Source organism: Gorilla gorilla, chromosome 13 (genome assembly GCF_029281585.2).
Source record: "Gorilla gorilla gorilla isolate KB3781 chromosome 13, NHGRI_mGorGor1-v2.1_pri, whole genome shotgun sequence".
Taxonomy (NCBI): domain Eukaryota; kingdom Metazoa; phylum Chordata; class Mammalia; order Primates; family Hominidae; genus Gorilla; species Gorilla gorilla.
The window spans coordinates 125,697,952-125,711,480 of NC_073237.2; positions in this window are offsets into that span (position 1 = coordinate 125,697,952).

A 13,529-nucleotide genomic window follows, 5' to 3' on the forward strand; every position below is an offset into this window, starting at 1 on the left:
ATCGCTTGAGCCCAGGAGTTCGAGACCAGCCTGGACAACATAGCAAGACCCTGACTTGACAAAAAAAAAATTATCTGGGCATGATGGTGTGCACCTGTAGTCCTAGCTATTTGAGAGACTGAGGTGGGAGGATTGCTTGAACCTGGGAGGTTGAGGTGACAGTGAGCTATCATGCCACTGGACTCCAGCCTGGGTGACAAAGCGAGACCCTGTCTCAAAAATAGAAAGAAAAAAAAAAGATTTGCTTGTGATATTTGGGCCACTCTCATTCACGTATTCATGAATTACCAAATATTTTTTTGAGCCAACCCTGCTGTAGGTTCTTGGGACACATGAATGAGCAAAACAGAGGAAAACTTTGGTCCTCTTCCAAGTGGGAGGACACTGATGGTGGCATACAGAGTAATGGCCCCCAAAGACATCCACGTTCTGATCCCTGGAAGCTGTGAGTGTGCTACTTCATGTGGCCAAAGGAATTCTGCACGTGTGATTAAGTTAGGAATCCTGAGATGGGGGGATGATCGTGGATTATCTAGGTGGGCCCAAGGTAATCACCAGGGTCCTTATACGGGTGGGGGAGGAGGGTCAGAGCTAGAGGAGGCGACGTGGTGAAGGAAGCAGAGGTTGGAATGATGCCTTTGGTGGAAGGAGCCATGAGTCAAGGAATGTGGGTGGCCTCTAGAAGCTGAAAAGGCAAGGATGTGAATTCTTCCCAGAGCTTCCAGAAGGAATGCAGTCCTGCCAACACCTTGATTTCAGCCCAGGGAGACTCATTTCAGATTTATGACTCCCAGAGTTATAAGATAATAAATTTGGGCTGTTTTGAGTCACCAGGTTTGTGGTAATCTGTTAGAGCAGTGACAGGAAACTGACTTAAACAATACACCTACTACCTAAGCAGATTATCCATGATGCGTGAGAAGGTAATGGAACAATAATTCTGAGCTCCTCTTTGCCTGGGAGAGAGGCGGCTGTTGGGGTGTCTGTTTGCACATAGAGTAATTGGGCAATGAGCTTGACAATATTTGCACTCATCTCTAAAGGAGAAGCCTTTTGTTTATGATAGGAGACAGCCTGACAATAGTGGTAAAATCCTATTGCACAGTCCTGGTGGGCTGCTTGTACACTGCCTGTACGTAGGTAGAGTTTAATTGTATTAAAATGTGCAAATGGCTGGGTGCAGTGGCTCATGCCTGTACTTCCAGCACGTTGGGAGGCCGAGGCAGGAGGATCGCTCGAGCTTAGGAGTTTGAGACCAGCCTAGGCAACATAGTGAGACCCCCTTCTCTACCAAAAAAAAAAAAAAAAAAAATAGCTGGGTGTGGTGGTGCACACCTGTAGTCCCAGCTACTCAGGAGGCTGAGGCAGGAGGATCTCTTGAGCCTAGGAGGTCAAGGATGCAGTGAGCTGTGTTTGCACCACTGTACTCCAGCCTGAGCAAGAAAGAAAGATCCCATCTCTTTTTAAAAAATTGAATTAAATGTCCAAGCGATCATATGTATAAACTCCCATGTACAAGATGGAGAAACTGAGGCATGAGAAGAACTGGTTACCAACTTGACCCAGGGCTGCATAGTGAGATGGTGGCTTCTGGCCATCATTGGGCTGGCAGTTTGAGCCCAGGTTTCCTCTTCACATGAAAATCAGAGCTTCTCGGCCGGGCGCTTTGGCTCAAACTTGTAATCCTAGCACTTTGGGAGGCCAAGGCGGGTGGATTGCCTGAGGTGAGGAGTTCAAGACCAGTCTGGCCAACGTGGAGAAACCCCATCTCTGCTAAACGTACAAAAAAAATTAGCCAGGCGTGGTGGTGTGCACCTGTAATCCCAGCTACTTGGGAGGCTGAGGCAGGGGAACTGCTTGAACCAGGGAAGTGGAGCTTGCAGTGAGCTGAATCGCGCCACTGCACTCCAGCTTGGGCGACAGGGCGAGACTCCGTCTCAAAAAAAGAAAGAAAAAAGAAAAGAAAATCAGAGCTTCTCTCACACACACTAAATAAAAGCACTGTGCCTGCTGCCGCAACGTCCCTGTAGAAATGAGCATATCTGAGCGTCCTACCCAGTGCCAGGCTGGCTTAGCGTGGATGCCCCCAGCACACAGCTCTCTTCCTTTTCTCGGCACCTCCACCGCTCTCTAAATCCCCTGAGAACATCGGGGACACTCTCCGGTGTTGCTTTACACCTGTTTTAACTTGCATCCCGCTCTCCAGCCAAGGAGGGGGCTGGATTCACGATGACGTTCACCTTTGTCACTTGAAGGCAAAACTGGTATCAAGTTCGTTGCCTCGTGATGACCATGGATTATGATACCGGTTCAGCTGCTGTAGCAAAACCCAAAATAGCAGCGATCTGAACAAGAGAGCCAGTCCCAACATCCACAGCCCAGTGTCAGTACCCAGACTCCCCTGGGCTTGCTGCTCTGCCATCCTTAACACACAGCTTCCACCTCGTGATGCACGATGGCTGCTCTGGTTCCTGCCACTGTGTCTGCATTCCAGCCGGCAGGAAGGGGAGACCAGGAAGAAGGACCGTCTTCCTTTAAAGGGCAGGGCACACATCATTGCCATTCACGTGCTGCTGGCCAGAGCCTGGTCACGTGGGTGCCGTTCATCACAAGGGAGGCTGGGAAATGTTTTGTTTGTTTGTTTGTTTTGAGAGACAGTCTTGCTCTGTTGCCCAGGCTGGAGCGTAGTGGCGTGATCTCAGCTCACTGCAACCTCTGCCTCCTGGATTCAAGCGATTCTCCTGCCTCAGCCTCCCGAGTAGCTGGAAGTACAGGTGAGTGCCAACACATGCAGCTAATTTTTTTTTGTTTTTTTGTACTTTTAGTAGAGATGGGGTTTCACCATGTTAGCCAGGAAGGTCTCGATCTCCTGACCTTGTGATCCACCCGCCTTGCCCTCCCAATGTGCTGGGATTATAGGCGTGAGCCACTGCACCTGGCTGGAAATGTGGTCTTTTGTTGGGTGGCCAGGGACCCAGCAGAAGTTTTTATTACTCTAGAAGAGAACAGATGATTTTTTCTGCCGTAAGGATTGCTTCAGCTCTCGAGAATGTTCCAGAGAAACACTGAGCTTTCTCAGAGGCTGGAGACATGGGGATGGGAGACAGGTGTGACCTGATAAGGCCTGGAGTGTAGGGCACGGCTTTCTTCTCACACTGGAGCAGCTGAGACAGTGATGGCCTCAGCCTGATATTCCCACCCATGCCAGGGGTGCATGGCTGGGCCCCCCGAACACCTGGGATAGGAGCAAGAGGCTGGAGCTGATGCTGGAGAAGCCAGCGGGTGATGGGGGTCTGGATCCCCTTGGGAACAGCTGCTCAGATGTGGACATATCTTAGGAGCTGGTCACTCCCGTAGGCTGCTTTCATGACCTCTGTCCCAGTGCAGGGTCCCCAGTCAGGGGCTCGCTCTGCTTCTGTCGCTGTCCCTTGACACTGGACACAGCCTGTGCTGGACAAATGCATGCAGAAAAAGCACTCACAGTTCCACGATCAAGTCACTTCTCCTTGCTCACTGAATACTGGTCTTGTGTGAGCAACACTGAGGCCCCAGGGAGTAATCATGATCCTTCCAAGCTATTTGTGCCAATCCCGCTCCCCATTTCCAGTGATTAAAACAGAGGTGAGCATGTGACCCAAAGTGTTCAGTGAGGTAGAAAGGGAAGTGCGCTGGGAGCTTTTGGAAGGACTGCCAGCCGCTCTATAAAGACAGCGAGTTGTTCTGGATGCAGGTGTGTGAAGATGTGATGTCTGGAGCTGGGGCAGCCATCTTGCAACAGTGAGGTGACAAATTTGAGGTTTAAGAAAACAATGACCCAGGGGTGGCAAAGTGAAAGGGTGGAATGCATCTAGATCCTTGACTCTTGAACCACTGAGCTAACTCCACGACTTCTTATCTTAATAATACTTTTTTCTTTCTTTCTTTCTTTTTTTTTTTTACTCCATTTTCCAGGCTGGAGTGCAGTGGTGCAATCTGGGCTCACTGCAATCTCTGCCTCAGGCTCAAGTGATTCTCCCACCTCAGCCTCCCAAGAATCTGAGATTACAGGTGTGCACCACCACATCCAGCTAATTTTTACTTTGTTGATTCTTCCAACCTATGAACATGAATTGTCTTTCCATTTATTTAGATTCTTTTAAGTTTTTTTCATCGTGTTTTACAGTTTTAACATGTAAGTCCTGAACCTCTTTTGTTATTTTTTATTTATTTTTATTTTTATTATTTTTATTTTTATTTTTTTTGAGATGGAGTCTTGCTCTGTCGCCCAGGCTGGAGTGCAATGGTGCAATCTTGGCTCACTACAACCTCTGCCTCCTGGGCTCAAGCGATTCTCCTGCCTCAGCCTCTTGATTAGCTGGGATTACAGGCACGCACAACCACGTGTGGCTAACTTTTGCATTTTTAGTAGAGATGGGGTTTCACCATGTTGGCCAGGCTGATCTCGAACTCCTGACCTCAGGTGATCCACCTGCCTCGGCCTCCCAAAGTGCTGGGATTACAGGCATGAGCCACCGTGCCCAGCTCAATTTTCTTTCTTTCTTTCTTTCTTTCTTTTTTTTTATAAATATTATGGGGTCTTGCCATGTTGCCCAGGCTGATCTTGAACTCTGGGCTCAAACTATCCACCCACCTTGGTCTCCCAAAGTGCTAGGATTACAGGCGTGAGCCACCGCCCCCAGCTCCGTAATTCTTCTTGAGTAAACTATATGGTTCGAACCACTCGAGTCAGGTATTCTGTAACTGATATCAATGAAGGCATTCAAACATTCGCCTGTCCTTGCGCTAAAACCTTCAGCGGTTCTCCACTATGCAGGGCATAAGGACTGAAAGCCTTAGCCTGGCTCACTAAACCTGTGTCTAGTCTTCCCACCAGCCCTCATCTCCCTCTCCTTGGCTCACTCTGTTACCACAGCACTGACCTTCTTAAGATTGTTCTTTTGACTCATCAGCTTCTCACCACCTTGGGGCCTTTGCACATGCTCTGCCCTCTGTCTGGAATGCCGTCTCCCTGCACCTGCACCTCCCAGCGCCACCTGGCCAACCTCTACAGATCCTTTTGGGCTTTGTTTGTGTGGCCTTCAGCAAGGCCTTCTTCCAGGTCTTCTCTCGTGGTGCTCATCCCATCTGGAATGACATGTTTATCTGTAACCTTGCTCTTTCCTTGCAATTAGAACCTTAACACAGGCCAGGTGCAGTGGCTCATGCCTGTAATCCTAGCACTTTGGGAGGCTGATGGGGGTGGATTGCCTGAGGTCAGGAGTTTGAGACCAACCTGGCCAACATGGCAAAACCCCGTCTCTACTAAAAATACAAAAAACATTAGCCGGGCGTGGTGATGGGTGCCTATAATCCCAGCTACTTGGGAGGCTAAGGCAGGAGGATTGCTTGATCCTGGGGACAGAGGTTGCAGTGAGCCAAGATTCTGCCACTGCACTCCAGCCTGGGCAAAAGAGTGAAACTCTGTCGAAAAAAAAAAAAAAAAAAAAAAAAAGAACTTGATCACAGCTGGTCCTGAGCCTGCTTTTCCACGCTGTAGTCCCCTGTACCTGGTATAGTGTCAAGTCCACAGCAAGTGCACAGTTGTTTCTTGAATGAATGAAATGGTTTGTGAATCATTATTTCACTGCCTGTCTCTCCTGCTGGTCTCCAAGGACACTTCTACTGGGAATACCTCACTCGGCTCTCAGGAATCCATCCCTGGTCAATCCCCCACATGCCTGCTAGCACTCCATTCATTTGTTTACAAGTCCCTCTCTCTCACACACACACCCATCACTGTGTTCATCTACTGCTACATAACAAATAATCCCCAAACATAGAAGCTTTAAATAGCAGGAAACATTTATTATCTCATTGTTTCTGTGGGTGAGAAATTTAGAAGCAGCTTAGCTGAGTGGTTCCGGTTCCGAGTCTCTTCTGAGAGTGCAGTCAGGGGCTGCAGTCATCTGAAGGCTCAACTGAGGCTGGGGGATCTGCATGCTCAGGGAAGGTGTGAAGGCAGGTGATTTGTTTCATTCCATCAGCCCAGCCCCAGTGTCTTTCGGGGCCAAGGGAGGGTTGGTGATGGTTTTGGAGATTTGGGGAGGAGTGGTGGCTGTGCCCAACCCTTTAGGCACTGATGAGAAAGAATATAACAATTAAAAGCTTCAGGGGAGTAGATGAAATAGATGAATAAATAAATAAATAGACCAGGTGCAGTGGCTAATGCCTGTAATCCCAACACTTTGGGATGCCAAGGCAGGAGGATCACCTGAGGTCGGGAGGTCGGGACCAGCCTGACCAACATGGAGAAACCCCGTCTCTATCTCTACTAAAAATGCAAAATTAACCTGGCGTGGTGGCACATGCCTCTAATCCCAACTACTCAAGAGGCTGAAGAAGGAGAATTGCTTGAACCTGGGAGGCAGAGGTTGCAGTGAACCGAGATTGCGCCATTGCACTCCAGCCTGGGCAACAAGAGTGAAACTCTGTCTCAAATAAATAAATAAATAAATAAATAAATAAATAAATAAATAACAAATGAATGAATGAATGAGAGACCTTGAGGAATTTCTTGCTGTGCAGTGAAATTCTATCTCCTTTGTGTCTTGTGTCCCAAGATGTGTCTTAGGTAACAGAGCATGGGACAGAGCCACTGCAGCCATACCCAGGGAGGGCCGGGGTGAGTGAGGTAATGACAGGTGAATCCTCCCATTGGGGGAAGTGCTCAGAAAGTGTGGGCGGGACCCACAGGCTTCTATGTCACCTGCAAGGATTTCTATGGACTGGAACATCTTCCTGTGGATGCTGCTGCTGTGGTTGCTGTTGGTGGGTGGGGCAGAGGGTCGGGGGGCTCTCTGCTTTACCTGTGGCTCCCCAGCTGCCTTTTCTGGGGTCTGGGGGGGGGCTCCCTTCCCCACAACCTGTGGTCCTCACTCCCCTAGGAGAATGTAAATGTCATTTTGCACAATCTGAACTCCAGGGAAACTGCCCAGACTCAGTTAATCCCTGCTTTCCTTGCTTTAAGCAAACCCGGTTTATGGAAGTCTCTGGGATCACAGTTAAGGTAGAAACACTGTTTAGCCTCCGGGTCTGCCCCATACATTGAGCCGGCATTGCTCAAGGCAGCCTCTTGTTTCCTCTCGTAGCATTGTGAGGTTTTGGGCAGAACGTGGCTGCACTGTGCACGTGGTGAGGGATTGAAGGGGGCCCCGAAGACACTTGAAGAACAGTGGGGGCCCTGAAAAGTGCCAGTGCTGAGCCCAGACAGATGGAAGACCTTGGACGAATTCCCCGACACCCCTCAGCCTCAATTTCCTCATCTGAAAAGTGGGGTGGTGATGACAGCACATCTCAGAGGGCTGGGAGGACGAAGCCGCCAAGTGACAGCTGCGATGGATCCACAGGGGCAGCCGAGCAACCCGAGATCTGCAGAGCCATGGTGGGCCCAGCCCCATCCTGCCCGCCATGCAGCCAGTGAGAAGCCCTGCTGCTGGAGGGGATGGAGCTACGGGGACAGATCAATTACACCACAGTGTGAGGTCTCTGTGCCTTCCAAACTCCATCCTGAGTGTTTATTGCCTCAAAAATGAAGGGTGGGAGCCCCAAAGACCAAACAAACAGCTGATGAGAGAGAGAGAGAGAAGGAGAGAGAGAAAGAATGGGTCTGCACTGCAGCCTGTGCTATAACAGGAGACAGAGGGACCCTCTTGACTGGGGTCTCCAGCTGAGAGCGGGGAGGCCCCCTGGGGAGGTCTCTTCCAAGGTCTGAGGAAGGAGGAGAGGTGGATGGGGCCTTGGGATTAGGGAGATGGGGCGGGGCCACCATGTGTTGGCTGTGGGGCCCTGGGCAAGGAGTTAACCTCTCTGTGCCTCAGTCTCCTCCTCTATAAAATGGGTATGACAGACAGTAATAGTCCCTCCACCCTCAAAGGGCCGTTGTGAAGATTAAAGAAGTGAACAATTGTTGGTGCTTGGAGCAAAGCCTGGCTCTGGCAGTGGGCTTTGTATTCATGTTTGGTCAGTATATAAGAGTAAATGCTTAAGACCAGCTGGGGAACCACAGCAAGATCCCATCTCCACAAAAAACAAAATTAAAAAAAAAAATTAGCCGGACATGGTAGCATGTGCCTGTGTTCCCAGCTACTGCGGAAGCAGGAGGATGGCTTGAGCCTCGGGAGGCTGCAGTGAGCCATGATCGCACCACTGCACTCCAGCCTGGGCGACAGAGTGAGGCACCATCTTAGAAAAAAAAAAGTAAATGTCCCTGCTACCTGCAGGCTTCCCACCCATAGGCCTGCAGGCCCAGCTGCTTATTGGAGCCGGCCTGAGGTGGAGTCAGGGGTCTTCCTTTCTTTATCTTCTTTCCTGCCACCCCCACCCCAGCTCCTTCTGCTCCTCCCCTTGTCCCGGAGGAAGAGGACACTGAGTGGCACCTCACCACACTTCCCCTGAGGTCCCAACACAGGTGGGCCGTGGATGCTTCCTAAGCCTCCGCTGTGCCTCCTACTGACACAGTGAGAATGGGGCCAGGAGGCTGGGGAGAGATTTTAGGAGACCTGAAGTCTCTGGAGATCTTTGATCTTGGGGGAGGGAGGCTTACAGTGATGGAGTCTCTTCCCCAGCAGGCCCCTCACCTCCCCTGAGGATAGTCAGCCAGACCTGGGGTGTGTGTCTGCCCACATGGGTCAGGACAGAGCCCCTCGAAGCCATCCTTCCACCAGGTTAGCTCAGACCACAGACCTGGCCCGTATCGCTGTTGGGGGTCTGATGGTCACATGGGCACCTTAGCCTCATTGAGAGAGGTGGGGTTCAAAGAGCTCTGGGACCATCTCAACCCCTAGACAAGTGAGCAAGTCTGGACCTCAGTCTCTTCTTTTGTCCAGTGTTCTGCAGATTCAGAGAAATAACAGGCATCAAGTCTATGCAGGCCAGAGTTTAACGGATGTGTCTGCCACTCAAGGGGGTGGTGTTGGGGGGACAAAGGACAGTTGTACATGACTGTGCCAGGCCTGCCCCGGAGTTCCGAGCCACCTTGCTGAACGCCAGCACCCACGGCTGCACGGCCCCTGAGGGTGGCACTGTCCTTGCTTCCCAGCTGCGTGAGGGACAGGACCTAGCTATTGCTTGTTTGTGCAGGTGTGATGCTCCTACCTAGAGAGGGTCCTCAGAACCTCCCAGCCCACTTCCCCACTGTCCTCCCGCCAGCTGTGCTGGTCAGGGTTCTGCTAGAGAAACAGAAGCAGTAAGAGGTCGATAGTAGGAGATTTATTACAAATAATTGGCTCATGCAATTGTGGGGGCTGGAGAAGCATGTCTGAAATCTAGACGGCAGGCTGTTGGAAAGGGCAGTTGGAAATCTCCACCTGGGCACACGCTGCCATCCACAGGCAGTGAAGCCCCAGCCCTGTTCTTAAGGCCTTTCACCGGATTGAGTCAGGCCCACCCAGAGCATCTGAGACAATCTCCCTTTCTTTCTTTCTTTTTTTTTTTTTGACATGGAGTCTCGCTCTCTCACCCAGGCTGGAGGGCGGTGAGCCCTCACTGCAAGCTCCGCATCCCGTGTTCACACCATTCTCCTGCCTCAGCCTCCCGAGTAGCTGGGACTACAGGCACCCGCCACTAGGCCCGGCTAATGTTTTTGTATTTTTAGTAGAGATGGGGTTTCACTGTGTTAGCCAGGATGGTCTCGATCTCCTGACCTCGTGGTCCGCCCCGCCTTGGCCTCCCAAAGTGCTGGGATTATAGGCGTGAGCCACCACACCCGGCCGACAATCTCCCTTTCTTAAAGTCAACCAATCATGGACTATTTATTTATTTTGAGACAGGGTCTTGCTCTGTCACCCAGGCTGGAGTGCAATGGCACCAGCTCACTGGAACCTCTGCCTCCCGGATTCAAATGATTCTCGTGCCTCAGCCTCCCGAGTAGCTGGGATTACAGGCATGAGCCACTATGTCTGGCGAATTTTTGTATTTTTAGTAGAGACGGGGTTTCACCATGTTGGCCAGACTTGTCTCGAACTCCTGACCTCAAGTGATTCACCCGCCTCAGCCTCCCAAAGTGCTGGGATTACAGGCGTGAGCCACCGCCCCCGGCTGGCAATCATGGACTTTAATTGCGTCTGCAAAATACCTTCCTGGCAACACAGAGATTCATGTTTGATTCAAGAGGTGGGGACTGCAGCCTCCCCTGAGTGGACACAGGAAACTGACCGTCGCACCATCCCTCCTCTCTCTCTGGTTTCTCGCTCCTGCCAGCATGAACACTGAGTATCGCCACTGGCCTCCCTCCGGAGCCAGGGTGGGGGTGGGGTGGGGAGGTGGGGAGGTGGGGAGTGAAACCAGCGCTGAGCTCCTGAGTCAGGCCCTTCTGGACTTCCCGGACTTTCTCCCCGCTCCACCTCCCAGCCCCCTGGGATAAATTCCACCTGGACCCCCAGCCCTCGGCCTCAGCTCCTCCTTCAGTGTGAATCCGTGGCTTGTGACATCTCCACAGACTGGCCTGAGCGAGCCCCACATAAGCCCAGCTTGGAGTGGGGCCAGGAGCCTCCCTTACTGCCTTCAGGGAGCTGCCAGTCTCCTGAGGGAGCCGCAGTCCTGGAATTCGGGTCTCAGGTTTGCAGAGCGAGCTTGCAGAGAGCCTCTGTTTTCCCTGATTCTCGGCTGTGCTCTGGGCCGGACTCCCTGGTCAGCCCACAGCTCTTGGCTGCAGGAAACCAGCCCCGTGCTTGTTTTGTTTTGATTGCACAACCTCGGTGCAGGAGGCCAGGGTGGACATCTGCTGTTTTGGCCAGCCCAGCACCCAAGCCCCCCTTTTCTGGCAAGAGCCCCCCAGTTGCCTCATGGGGACCTCCCCCAGTGTGTGTAGCCTGGGGAGTGTGCTGTCAGCCTAGATGCCCCTGTCCTGCCTGGCCAAGGGATGGGCCTTGTCTTCGTCTGTTTTCTGTTGCTTATAACAGAATACCTGAAACTGGGTAATGTATAAAGAAAAGGAATGTATTTCTTATAGTTATGGCAGCTGAGAAGTCCCAGGTCGAGGGACCACATTTGGTGACACCCTTTTTGCTGGTTGGGATCTGTGCAGTCTCCAGGCAGTGCTGGGCATCACATGGCAAGGGGGCAGAGTGGCCCATGAGCTGGCTCAAGCCTCTCTTCTTTTTATAAAGCCACCAGTTTCCCTCCCATGATGACCCGTTAATACACTGAAATCCATGAATGCATTAATCCATTCCTGAGGGCAGAACCCTCATGCTCCAATCACATCTTAAAGCTCCCACCTCTCGATACTGCCCCATTGGAGATTAAGTTCTCCATGACACATGAAATTTGGGGGACACATTCAACCCACAGCAGGCCTGGAGCCCCATCTTGGTCGCCAGCCGTCCTACCCTGAAGATAGATGCCCATCTGGCCTCATTCTTCATGGCCAACCCCTGGGGTGGTCACTGAGTCTTTCCTGGCTCTGGAAGATGCCCTGGTTTCGTCCCATCCTCACCGAGGCCCGCCTGGATCTCCAGCCTTTGCTTCCATTCTCTGAGCTCCCTCTTGGTCTGATGATAAAGCCCCTTCCTGCTCAAGTCAAACGAAGTCCATTTCTCTTGCTTATAACCACAGAAACCTGACTGGTTAGACACTGAATGCCACCCGACTCTGCCCTAACTCACTGCATGACCCTGGGCAAGATGGCCCCTCTCTGGGCCTCAGTTTCTCCAACTGCACGGCTGAACTCGCCTCCCATGCTGACACCCCAAGGCCCTGTGGCTGCTTTGGTCATCGTGGCTGACTTGGACTGGTGGTGTGTTTGCTGCTGAGGATCGGTGGGGGCCTTCCCTGCCCTGACCCTGGAGGTCTATGGGGCGTGCCTGGTTGGGAGAGGGGATGACAGCTGGGGAATCCTCAGCTTCTGTGTAGTTGGGCTCATAAGGACCAATGTGTTGGTACCAAGGCTGTTGCTTTAATAGGCAGTGGTCCACTTCTCTTTAAGCCCTTTTTCTTCAGATTTTTGGGGAATCTGATAAAGGCTTTAGCTGCTTTCCTTAGACCAAAAAAACCTTCCTCTACTCCCCTTGTTCCTTCTCTGCACACTTTATTTTTACTTTTATTATTTTTTGAGGCAGAACCTTACTGTGTCACCCAGGCTGGAGTGCAGCGGCGTGATCACAGCCCCCCGCAGCCTTGACCTCCCGGGCTCAAGGGATTCTCCCATCTCAGCCTCCCGAGTAGCTGGGACTATAGGTGCCAGCCACCATACTTGGCTAATTTTTGTTGTTGTGTTGTTTTAGTAGAGACGAGGTCTCGCCATGTTGCCCAGGCTGGCATGCTTTAAGGTACAGTTTCCAGAGGAGGTGGAGGAGCAGCCTTCAGAAGCCTGTCCTGACCCTAAGGTGACCAGCCTCTGGGTTTCCAGATCAGCAGCTTTGGCACACAGGTCAGAGGCCAGGTACAGTGGGCACTTTGTTAGTATCACTTCATGTCAACTCATCCACCTGAAGAGGACAGCGTTTGAGGTAGAGATTGCTATGTTTTCACCAAACCCTGGTTCATTGGCTTCCTCCTGGGCATGCAGCTGGACTGCATTTCCCAGCCTCCCTTGCAGCTGGGAGTGGCCACATGACCCGGCTCTGGCCTGTGCAACGGGAGCTGAAATGATGTGGCTCCTCTGCCCCTGGTTTAGCTTGGTCCACAAGCATCCTTCCATGCTATCCTCCATGCTCCCTCTTTCTTCTCCCACATGGTTGCAGCAGAGGAGGATAAGGCCTTAGGTGATGACAGGGTCACGGGGTGAAGGGGCCTGAGCCCCTGAGTGACCACATGGAGCAGAGCCCTTGCCCCTCCCTCCACCAGCCCCCAGGAGACTGTAATGCAAGCAAGAAATAAACTTCTCTTCGGGGGCTGTTTCTTACATTTGTTATGACTAAGTCAACGTTTTCATCATCCCCATCCAGGGGAAGTCCTTTTCCACTGAAAAGGAATCCATCTTAGGGCTCCTTTAAAATAGAGAGCTCCTCCAGTGCCTTTGGCCTGGGATCCCTGAAGCTGGAGAGTGTCTGCCTCCGGCCCTGAGCCTAGTGCCTGCCTGAACCTCAGGGCATCTTCTCTGGGGCTCTGATTTACGGTGACTCTGGGCTTCACCCCTTGCCCTCAGGTTCCCACCCCTGCTTTCCTCCTTCCTCGTGTCTGTAGTCTGTGGCCTTCTTCTTCCATCCTGCGGCCTCCCATTTACTTTGACCATTGTCTGGGGTTGAAAGACCAAGGTTCAGGGGTCAGGTGTATCTATTTTTTTCCCTTCTCCCTGACAAATTGCTCCCTGTGGGCAGGGCCCACGCTGGCTCACTGTGAACTTCCTCCTGCACAGTAGAAGGTTGAGCACACAGGGGCCGCTTCTGGAACGCCACATTCTTTGCAGTTCCACAGTGTGGAAGGCCCTGAGGGGGTTGCTCCCAGGATCCCATGTTCCCCGGGGCACTCGGATTCCAAAGAGAGAAGCTGGCCTCTGTTTCCGGCTCATTTCCTAAGTGAGCCACTGCAGGGCTCCAGAAAGGTGGAGTCCA